Source organism: Phoenix dactylifera, chromosome 4, assembly GCF_051530095.1.
Source record: "Phoenix dactylifera cultivar Ajwa chromosome 4, Ajwa_hap1_PhDact_Kaust_v1.1, whole genome shotgun sequence".
NCBI lineage: Eukaryota > Viridiplantae > Streptophyta > Magnoliopsida > Arecales > Arecaceae > Phoenix > Phoenix dactylifera.
The window spans coordinates 6,588,049-6,596,826 of NC_143193.1; the positions used below are offsets into that span (position 1 = coordinate 6,588,049).

Genomic DNA, 8,778 nt, shown 5'->3' on the forward strand with positions numbered 1-8,778 from the left:
CTACCACGAGTACTTGACTGAACCTAGAAACCCTTCGTCGCTGGATTAAAAATCCAGGTAGTCCGGCACCAAAGTACAGTGAGTTGCTTGCAAGCCACCGGTTGCAATCTCAGGTCTAAAGGATACATATACCCATATCCACTCGGAACAGCTCTTGAGAAGAGAGAGTCCATCAATTGGTCACGTTCAGTGAACGTACACTACCATTCACCTGTATACCATACTAGTATCTCTATACTCTTAGGTTTGGAAGACAACCAACTAATATGATACACAATGACCTACGCCCGATAATACTATCGTCCTATTAATAGTATATCATACGGTCATGAACATTTAAGGACTTGTGTGACAAAATCATATTTCATTACACAAAGCAGTCCTAAGGACTTCATCACATCGGAGTTTGTGAAGATGTTCTGGTGATGAATAAATATCATATTATTTATAATTAATTCAAATACATTTACAATCAACAATTAATTGGATTTAGGACACGATTTCCAACACCGAGATCTGCATCTCGGATGGCCGGGATGCGCGACCCGGATGGACGGGACTCGCGTCCTAGATGCCCAGGTCGCGAGACCCATTTTGGCCTAACTTTGGTGCGGCTCCTCCTAACTTCTAGGAGGAGTCCACGCCTAGGGCTTCAATTAAAAAGAATAAAAAGGGGGGCAGCCCCCCTTGGGATTATTCTTGGTGGTTCTTTTTAGGCGAGCGGCCTCCATCTCTCCCTTCTTCTTCTTCCATCTGCAAGGCACAAAGAGGGGCAGCAAGCATGGAGTCTTCTTCTTCCTCTTGGTCAGCTACATGGAAGAAAATAAAGAGAGGAAGGTGTTCCTCTCTTCCCTCCTTCTTCATCCATGGTAAAGGAAAGGCAAGAAAGTGTTTCTTCCTTCTCCTTCTTCTTCCTCTTGGAAGCAATCAAGAGTTGATTGCTTGGAGGAGTTCCAACCATCAAAGAGGGATCTCTATAAGGGAGCTAGCACCCCGGTGAGATCATGACCTTGATCGATCCAAATTTTCGTGTGGATATTCGTAGAGGCCGGACGCTTGTACGGCTTCAAACGAACCCAATTTCCACGGTCATCAGATAGCGGTGAAGATCTACCCTTTCAAGGGTAAATATTTAATCTTTACAATTATTTTTGTAGGTCTGAAAATTAATCAAGTAATTAATTTTAATCTATCCTTTAGATTTTATAATATTCTGAGTTAGAGAACTCCGAATTTTTTTGAAATCTACGTTTCTAGAGACGTTCATGAGATAAACGACCTCGTGCGTGTATTTCCGCTGCGATCTTCGCAACGCGTGCAGGGGTAACCCGACAGTGGTATCAGAGCCGCATTTATGGGATTTAGATTAAAATTGATAGGGTTGATTAGGATTTAATTAAGATCTGAAAAATTTATATGCTTGCTGAAATTTCTGCGTGCTGAAATTTCAGATTTCAGCATGCAGATTTTTGTTTGGAAAAACTAGATCTTGCATGATTAATTTTAATTACAATGAGATTGCAATAATTAAAATCATATCTTGCATGATCAGAATTTCAGTTGATGGCATATTAATTAAAATTTTCAGATCTGAAATTACATAAGAAGTATGTGATAAGATTCAATCAAAGATTCATGATCATAAAAGATAAATTTCTATTTATGCCTAAGCTTAAAAGGAAATTGATATTTGCATGATATGCATAAGATATGATCAAATCATAGAATCATGTTTATTAAAGGATAATTTTGTTTAGGATTGTGCTTAAAAAGAAAATTAATATATGCATGAGATGTATATATATGTTAAGCAATGTTTACATGGGATGTAAATAAAACCCAAATAGGTTAGTTCATTTACATAAGATGTAAACCTAAACTAATATGTCATTTACATAAGATGTAAACATATAACATATGAAAGGGTTTCATGTTCACATAGGATATAAACCTAAACAAATATATCATTTACATAAGATGTAAATGCATAACATATGAAAGGAGTTTTATATTTACATAAGATGTAAACCCTAATCGAAACCTAAATCGATTAAAACCTCCTCAATCAGTCGAGAGTGAATGATACATTGAGCTAACCATATTTGATTAATTGTTCTAATTGGTGTCTAGAAAAACATTAAAGGTGGTTACTTAATTAGGACCTTACTCTCTGAGTAAGGGGACCTCCCACCTGCTTACCTGGCCAATTGATCGATTACGACCTATGAAGAGCTCAAAGTTGGAATCACTAAGACTAGATTATCTAATATTAAGTCTAGAGGTCTTCCACCATAGTAGAGCTGCTAAGGTCTTTCCGGCATTGATTTGTCTCGGCTGGATACAGTGGGCACGTTGCATTGGGGGACTGGACCTCTCTATTGACATGAGATGTAGTGGGGGTAAAGATAGGGTTGGGGGCTCCAATAACTGTTAGGTGAGGACCCAATGACGGCTTTATTTCTGCAGAATATATAGTGGGTCTGTTTTAACCAAGGAACGGGGCCAATAACTGTTAGGTGAGGTCTTTATGACTTGGAGACCAAGTTGGCTACAACTTGCTTGAGAAGCATTGTACAAGAAGTTGTACACTCATCGTTTATATGTCATCAATAACTGTTAGGTAAGGTGACATGTAAATTGGTGGGACCGTAGCACTCCACTTGAAATCTAGAGTCGCATGTTTCCGTTTCTCTACCGGAGGAGTGTAAGAGATTCGAGAAAATAGTGGGAGGTGTTTGTTTTAAATGTCCCTAAAATAAATAGAGTTCAAGTACAAAATTCTAACTAGAATTTTTACTCTCTGAGGATTATAAAGTCAGCTTCCAAACTCTTAACTCATATCCTAGAGAATAACTGTTTGACCAAACTCAATTATAAAGACTGGCTCAGCAATTTCAAAATAGTTTTGAATTGGAAGAAATTAGGGTATATGCTAGACCATGACATCCCGTGTTACCAGTCCGTCCGATCACTGATCAGCGTAAGACACATGACAAGTGGACGAACGATGACAATAAAGTTAGGTGCTACATAATAGCATGAGAACATGAAGATTGCCAGGACATTTGAATCACTTGTAAGAGTTGTAGGGTGAACAAAGTCGCGCAGCACGGTTTGAAGTGTCCAAAAAGCTCTTCAAGGCCAAGATACGCGAAGGGCAGTCTGTCCATGATCATGGTCTAACCATGATAAAGGACTTGGAGGAGCTTGAGAAGCTCGGCATGGCCATGCACAAGGAATTGCAAACGGATTTGATCCCGCAATCCCTTCCAGCTTCATATGAACAGTTTATAGTGAACTATCATATGAACAAGACTGTATGCACCAAAACAGAATTGTTAAATAAATTGGTAACTACCTTAGGGACCTTGAAGAGTTCAAGGGGCATAGTTCTCGCTGTCGAGTTGGCTTCTACTTCCAAGAAAGAGTCTACCTGGAAGAAGAAGAAGCCTGCAAAGAAGCAGAAGACCGAGAAAGAGCCAAGTAAGAAAGTTCCAAGAAAAAGGCCGATTGCAAGGAAAAGTGTTTCCATTGCATTATGAACGGACATTGGAAGAGGAACTGTCCTACATACATAAGAAGCATAAAGAGCAAGAAAGGGTGACACACATTCAGAAGGTATGTCAGATATGCTCAGGATACTTAAGAACTGTTACCTGCTGCTAGCAGAAATTTGATTTCTGTATCTTGTTTAGCACAGGAAGATTTTTATAAGATTGTTGTTCCATTTATTTGAGAAATAAATTGGTTCCATGTGGTTTTATGATTGACAGTCTCTATCACTTACATTTCAATGTATCTGTGAAATTATTTGAGCAAATAGTGAGTACAATAGGATCCAAAAGATCTAGTGATGAGATAAATTTAAAGTATTTGTGGCACCTCAGGCTTGGCCATATAGGAGAAGACAAAATAAACAAATTGGAGAAATATGGGCTTCTGGCTCATTGACTTCCGAGTCATATCCGATTTGTGAATCCTGCCTTCAAGAAAAGATGGCCAAATTACCCTTTGTAGGACACAGGGAGAGGTCCACTGAAATACTTACCTTAGTACACACTGACATGTGTGACCCATTTGATGTGCAGGCTAGGGGTCATAATTTTTACTTCATTTACCGATGGTTACTCACGGTATGGATATGTGTATGAGACACAAATCTGAAGCTTTTGAAAAGTTCAAAGAGTTCAGATATGAAGTAGAAAAACAAACAGGAAAACTCATTAAGGTTCTTCGATCGGATCGAAGAGGTAAGCATCTTAATAGAGAGTTTCGTGATTATCTCAAAGAGAATGGTATAGTTTCATAATGGACTTCTCCCAGTACACCTCAGCTCAATGGGGTGTCAGAGAGGAGAAATCGGACCCTATTGGATATGGTCAGGTCCATAATGAGCTTCACTAATTTACCCTTGTTTCTTTAGAGAGATACCATATTTCAGCTATTTACATATTGAATAGAGTTTTCTCTAAAATTCGTACCTACCACACCATACGAGAGATATGGCATTGGTAAGAAGCCGAATCTTGGTTATCTTAAGATTTGGGGATGTCCGGCCCAAGTCAAGCGACAATAGGTGGACAAGTTAGAGGATAGGACAATTAGTGCTCGTTTTAATGGATATCCTTAAGAGTCATTAGGATACAATTTTTCGTCCCACGAGATCACAAAGTGTTTGTGAGCCGACATGCTATCTTCATGAAAAATAGTTTTTTCTTGATAAAGGTAGTGGGAGGAAAATTGAGCTCAAAGAAAAAGTCTCTGAAGAGCAACGAGCCATTGTGCCTATAGAACCTATTCATATCGAGCCAGTACATGCAGTACCTCCTCCACCTCGTAGATCTAGTATGATCTCCCGTCCTTCTAAAAGGTACTTAGGTATGCTTACAGAGGATGTAGAGAAAATGTTCCTCATGGAAGATAGGGATCAAGGTATGGATTCCAATACCTACAACGAGGCGATGTTAGACATCGATTCCAAGAGATGGCTGGAAGCAATGGAGTCAAAGATTGACTCCATGCATTCCAACTAAGTCTGGACCTTAGTAGATCCACCAGAAGGTATAGTACCTATTGGGTGTAAATGGATCTATAAGAGAAAATTAAGTTCGGATGGTAAGGTAGAGACCTATAAGGCAAGGCTAGTGGCGAAAGGTTATAGTCAGTGCGAAAGCATTGACTATCAGGATACCTTTTCACCTGTAGTCATGCTGAAGTCCATTCAAATATTGCTCGCTATTGCAACAAATCATGATATTGTGATGGTGATCACAAGGTCTGTAAACTGCTAATGTCCATCTATGGACTAAAGCAAGCATCTCGGAGTTGGAAAACTCATTTCAACGATGTAATCAAATCGTTTGATTTCATCAAGAATGAAGAGGAACTATGTGTTTATAAGAAAGTTAGTGGGAGGGATATTGTATTTCTTGTATTGTACGTGGATGATATCATTCTTGTTGGAAATGATATTCCCATGCTAACTAAGGTCAAGGTATGGTTGTCTAAGAAATTCTCCATGAAAGACCTTAGGAAAGCATCCTATATTTTGGAAATTAAGGTCTATAGAGATAGATCTAAGAGGATGCTTGTCCTATCACAGAATATGTACATAGAGAAAATGCTGAAGAGGTTTGGCATGGAAATCTCTAAAACGAGATTATTACACCTTAGGCATGGGATAAATCTCTCCAAGAAGATGTGCCCCAATACATCTGAAGAGATTCAGCGGATGACTAAGATCCCTTATGCTTTGGCTATAGGGAGCCTCATGTATACCAGGCTATGTACACGACTTGATATAGCACAGGCTGTGAGTGTCACGAGCATATATCAGTCAAATCCAGGCCATGAGCACTGGATAGCTGTGAAGAACAGTCTTAAGTACTTGAGAAGAACTGAGGACATGTTCTTGGTCTTTAGGAGAAGATCAGAGTTAAAGGTAGAAGGATACACACATATTGATGATAGAAAGTCTACATCAAAATATGTGCAATGGTGGTTCGGTAATTTAGAAGAGTTCTAAACAACCGATCATTACAGATTCTATCATGGAAACTAAATATATCGCCGCCTCTAAGGGTGTAGTAAAAACCTTCTGAATCAAGAATTTTATTGCAGAATTAGGTATAATGTCATCAGATGCCATAACACTATACTACGATAAAAATGACACCATAGCACTTGCTAAGGAGCCAAGGTCTCACCAGAAGTCTAAGCATATAGAGCGGCGGTTTAACCTGATACGCGACTACCTCGAAAAGAAATAAGTAAAGGTACAGAGAGTAGACCCCACAGAAAATATGGTGGACTCATTCACTAAGCAGCTAAGTCAGCAGAAAATTGAAGCATATTTTGAGAGGATGTGGCTTAGATTTATGGCTAATTGGCTTTAGTACAAGTGGGAGATTGTTAGAAGTATGCCCTAGAAGCCAATTTGGTTGACGCATTATTTTGTTCTAGGACATAAATTTATACTTGACCTAATAATGAATTTATTAGGATAGGCTTTCTTTTCATTCATGTTCTTATGTGTCCATGAATCGTCCAAGGAATTAATAAGATTATGACGCATATTTTCAAGAGTTGAGAATTTGAGGCATGTGTTATTGGTGATTAATTCCTGAATTGCTCCTGATCGATGGATCCATCACGAGGGACGGTGATCGATCCGCTGAGATTAGTGCACAGATCACTTAGTCAGATGGATGAGTCTTGAGTCCACAGTGTGGGGACACTGAAGTGATTGTGCAAGTGCTTGTTAGAGAACAAGGATACTGAGCGTGACCAAAGCAAGTAGTCACTTGGATGTCTATCCACTCGTTAGTGACTTACTTAATGCTGCAGTTGTATGAGTGGTCGTTTGACCTGCGATGCCTCGGTTATTCATAGTGAGGTTGCTGTAGTTTGACGAGCACATAAACATGAGCCCTATCCATTTGGATTCTTGTGGTGCAGATTGACTGCAGTAGGTTCCTTGTAGGAGTAGGGGTGCATCTAGATGGAATCTATCGACCTTGATAGATTAGGAGAGATCCTATGTGATTTATGAGACTGAGTTTGTAAATCCTTGGCCAAAGTAGTTTTTGAAAAAAGAGTTTTCCAATCTCGAACTAGAGTCGAATAAATTTTACATATGACAGATGATGGGGTTTGACGGGTTATCCATGACCTCCATCCTGTCGGGATCCACGATAGAGGGACTGTATCATACGCTAACTGCACCTAGAGGTTCATCTATTACATTCTGCTGGATTGCCACTACATGCTGCTAGGCGTCACTGGTGGATTGTGAGACTCAGAGGCATTCACTTGATGATCAGTAAACCCAAATGAGAAGAGTTGGAATTGTTCCAACCCATTGAAAGGAGTTTCAATGATATTGTGATAGGGATCACAATATATCTCACTATCAGACAGAATAGAACCTATGGGGTCACACACAATAGAGGATCTGATTGATCTAATGGTTGGATTGTGATTTGGAATCACAATAGTTTGTAATTGTCAATTTGATTGATAATTGGTTTAACCCACTAAGAGTTAGTGAGTTAAAGAAGGAATTAATTGCAATTTGATTGAATCAATTGGACTTAATTAATTGGACTCGATCTTATTTGATAAGGTTCAAGAGTCCTACTTGAAGTAGGACTCCTAGAGTTTCTAATTAGATTAGGACTTCAAATTATTAGAGTCCTACTTGGAGTAGGATTCCTAAAAGTCCTAATTGGATTAGGACTAAAATTATATGAGTCCTAATTGGATTAGGATTCCTAGAGTCCTAATTAATTTTGGTCCAATAGATAAAGATGACTCCTAATTAGATTAGGATTCATGTGAATCAAATAGGGAGACTAATTGGGTCCTACTTAGATTAGGATTCAATGAACCAAGGACCACCTAAATCCTAATTTAAATAGGATTAGAAGGGAGGGGCTCTTCCCCCTCCCTTCCTCGGATGCTCCCGGGATCCGCATCCCGGATGGTCGGGATGCGCGTCCCGAATGGACCGGACTCGCATCCCAGATGCCCAGGTCGCGAGACCCGTTTTGGCCAAACTTTGGTGCGGCTCCTCCTAACTTCTAGGAGGAGTCCACGCCTAGGGCTTCAATTAAAAAGAATAAAAAGGGGGCAGCCCCCCTTGGGATTATTCTTGGTGGTTCTTTTTAGGCGAGCGGCCTCCATCTCTCCCTTCTTCTTCTTCCATCCGCAAGGCACAAAGAGGGGCAGCAAGCATGGAGTCTTCTTCTTCCTCTTGGTCAGCTACATGGAAGAAAATAAAGAGAGGAAGGTGTTCCTCTCTTCCCTCCTTCTTCATCCATGGTAAAGGAAAGGCAAGAAAGTGTTTCTTCCTTCTCCTTCTTCTTCCTCTTAGAAGCAATCAAGAGTTGATTGCTTGGAGGAGTTCCAATCATCAAAGAGGGATCTCTGTAAGGGAGCTAGCACCCCGGTGAGATCATGACCTTGATCGATCTAGATTTTCATGTGGATACCCGTAGAGACCGGACGCTTATGCGGCTTCAAACGAGCCCAATTTCCACGGTCATCAGATAGCGGTGAAGATCTACCCGCTCAAAGGTAAAGATTTAATCTTTACAATTATTTTTGTAGATATGAAAATTAATCAAGTAACTAATTTTAATCTATCCTTTAGATTTTATAATCTTCTGAGTTAGAGAACTCCGAATTTTTTTGAAATCTACGTTCCTAGGGACGTTCATGAGATGAACGACCCCGCGCGTGTATTTTCGCTGCGATCGTCGCAATGCGTGCGGGGGT

At 39.8% G+C, this 8,778-nt stretch overlaps 1 long non-coding RNA gene across 1 annotated transcript; it reads right to left on the minus strand.

The window, feature by feature from the left end:
• Window positions 1-185: 185 nt before the first annotated feature.
• LOC149753621 (uncharacterized) lies at window positions 186-7,744 on the minus strand. The gene is made up of 2 exons (XR_016400190.1): window positions 1,909-7,744; window positions 186-1,874 (listed from the first exon to the last, which is right to left on the minus strand). It is a non-coding gene; the product is annotated as an uncharacterized LOC149753621 (long non-coding RNA).
• Window positions 7,745-8,778: the final 1,034 nt, after the last annotated feature.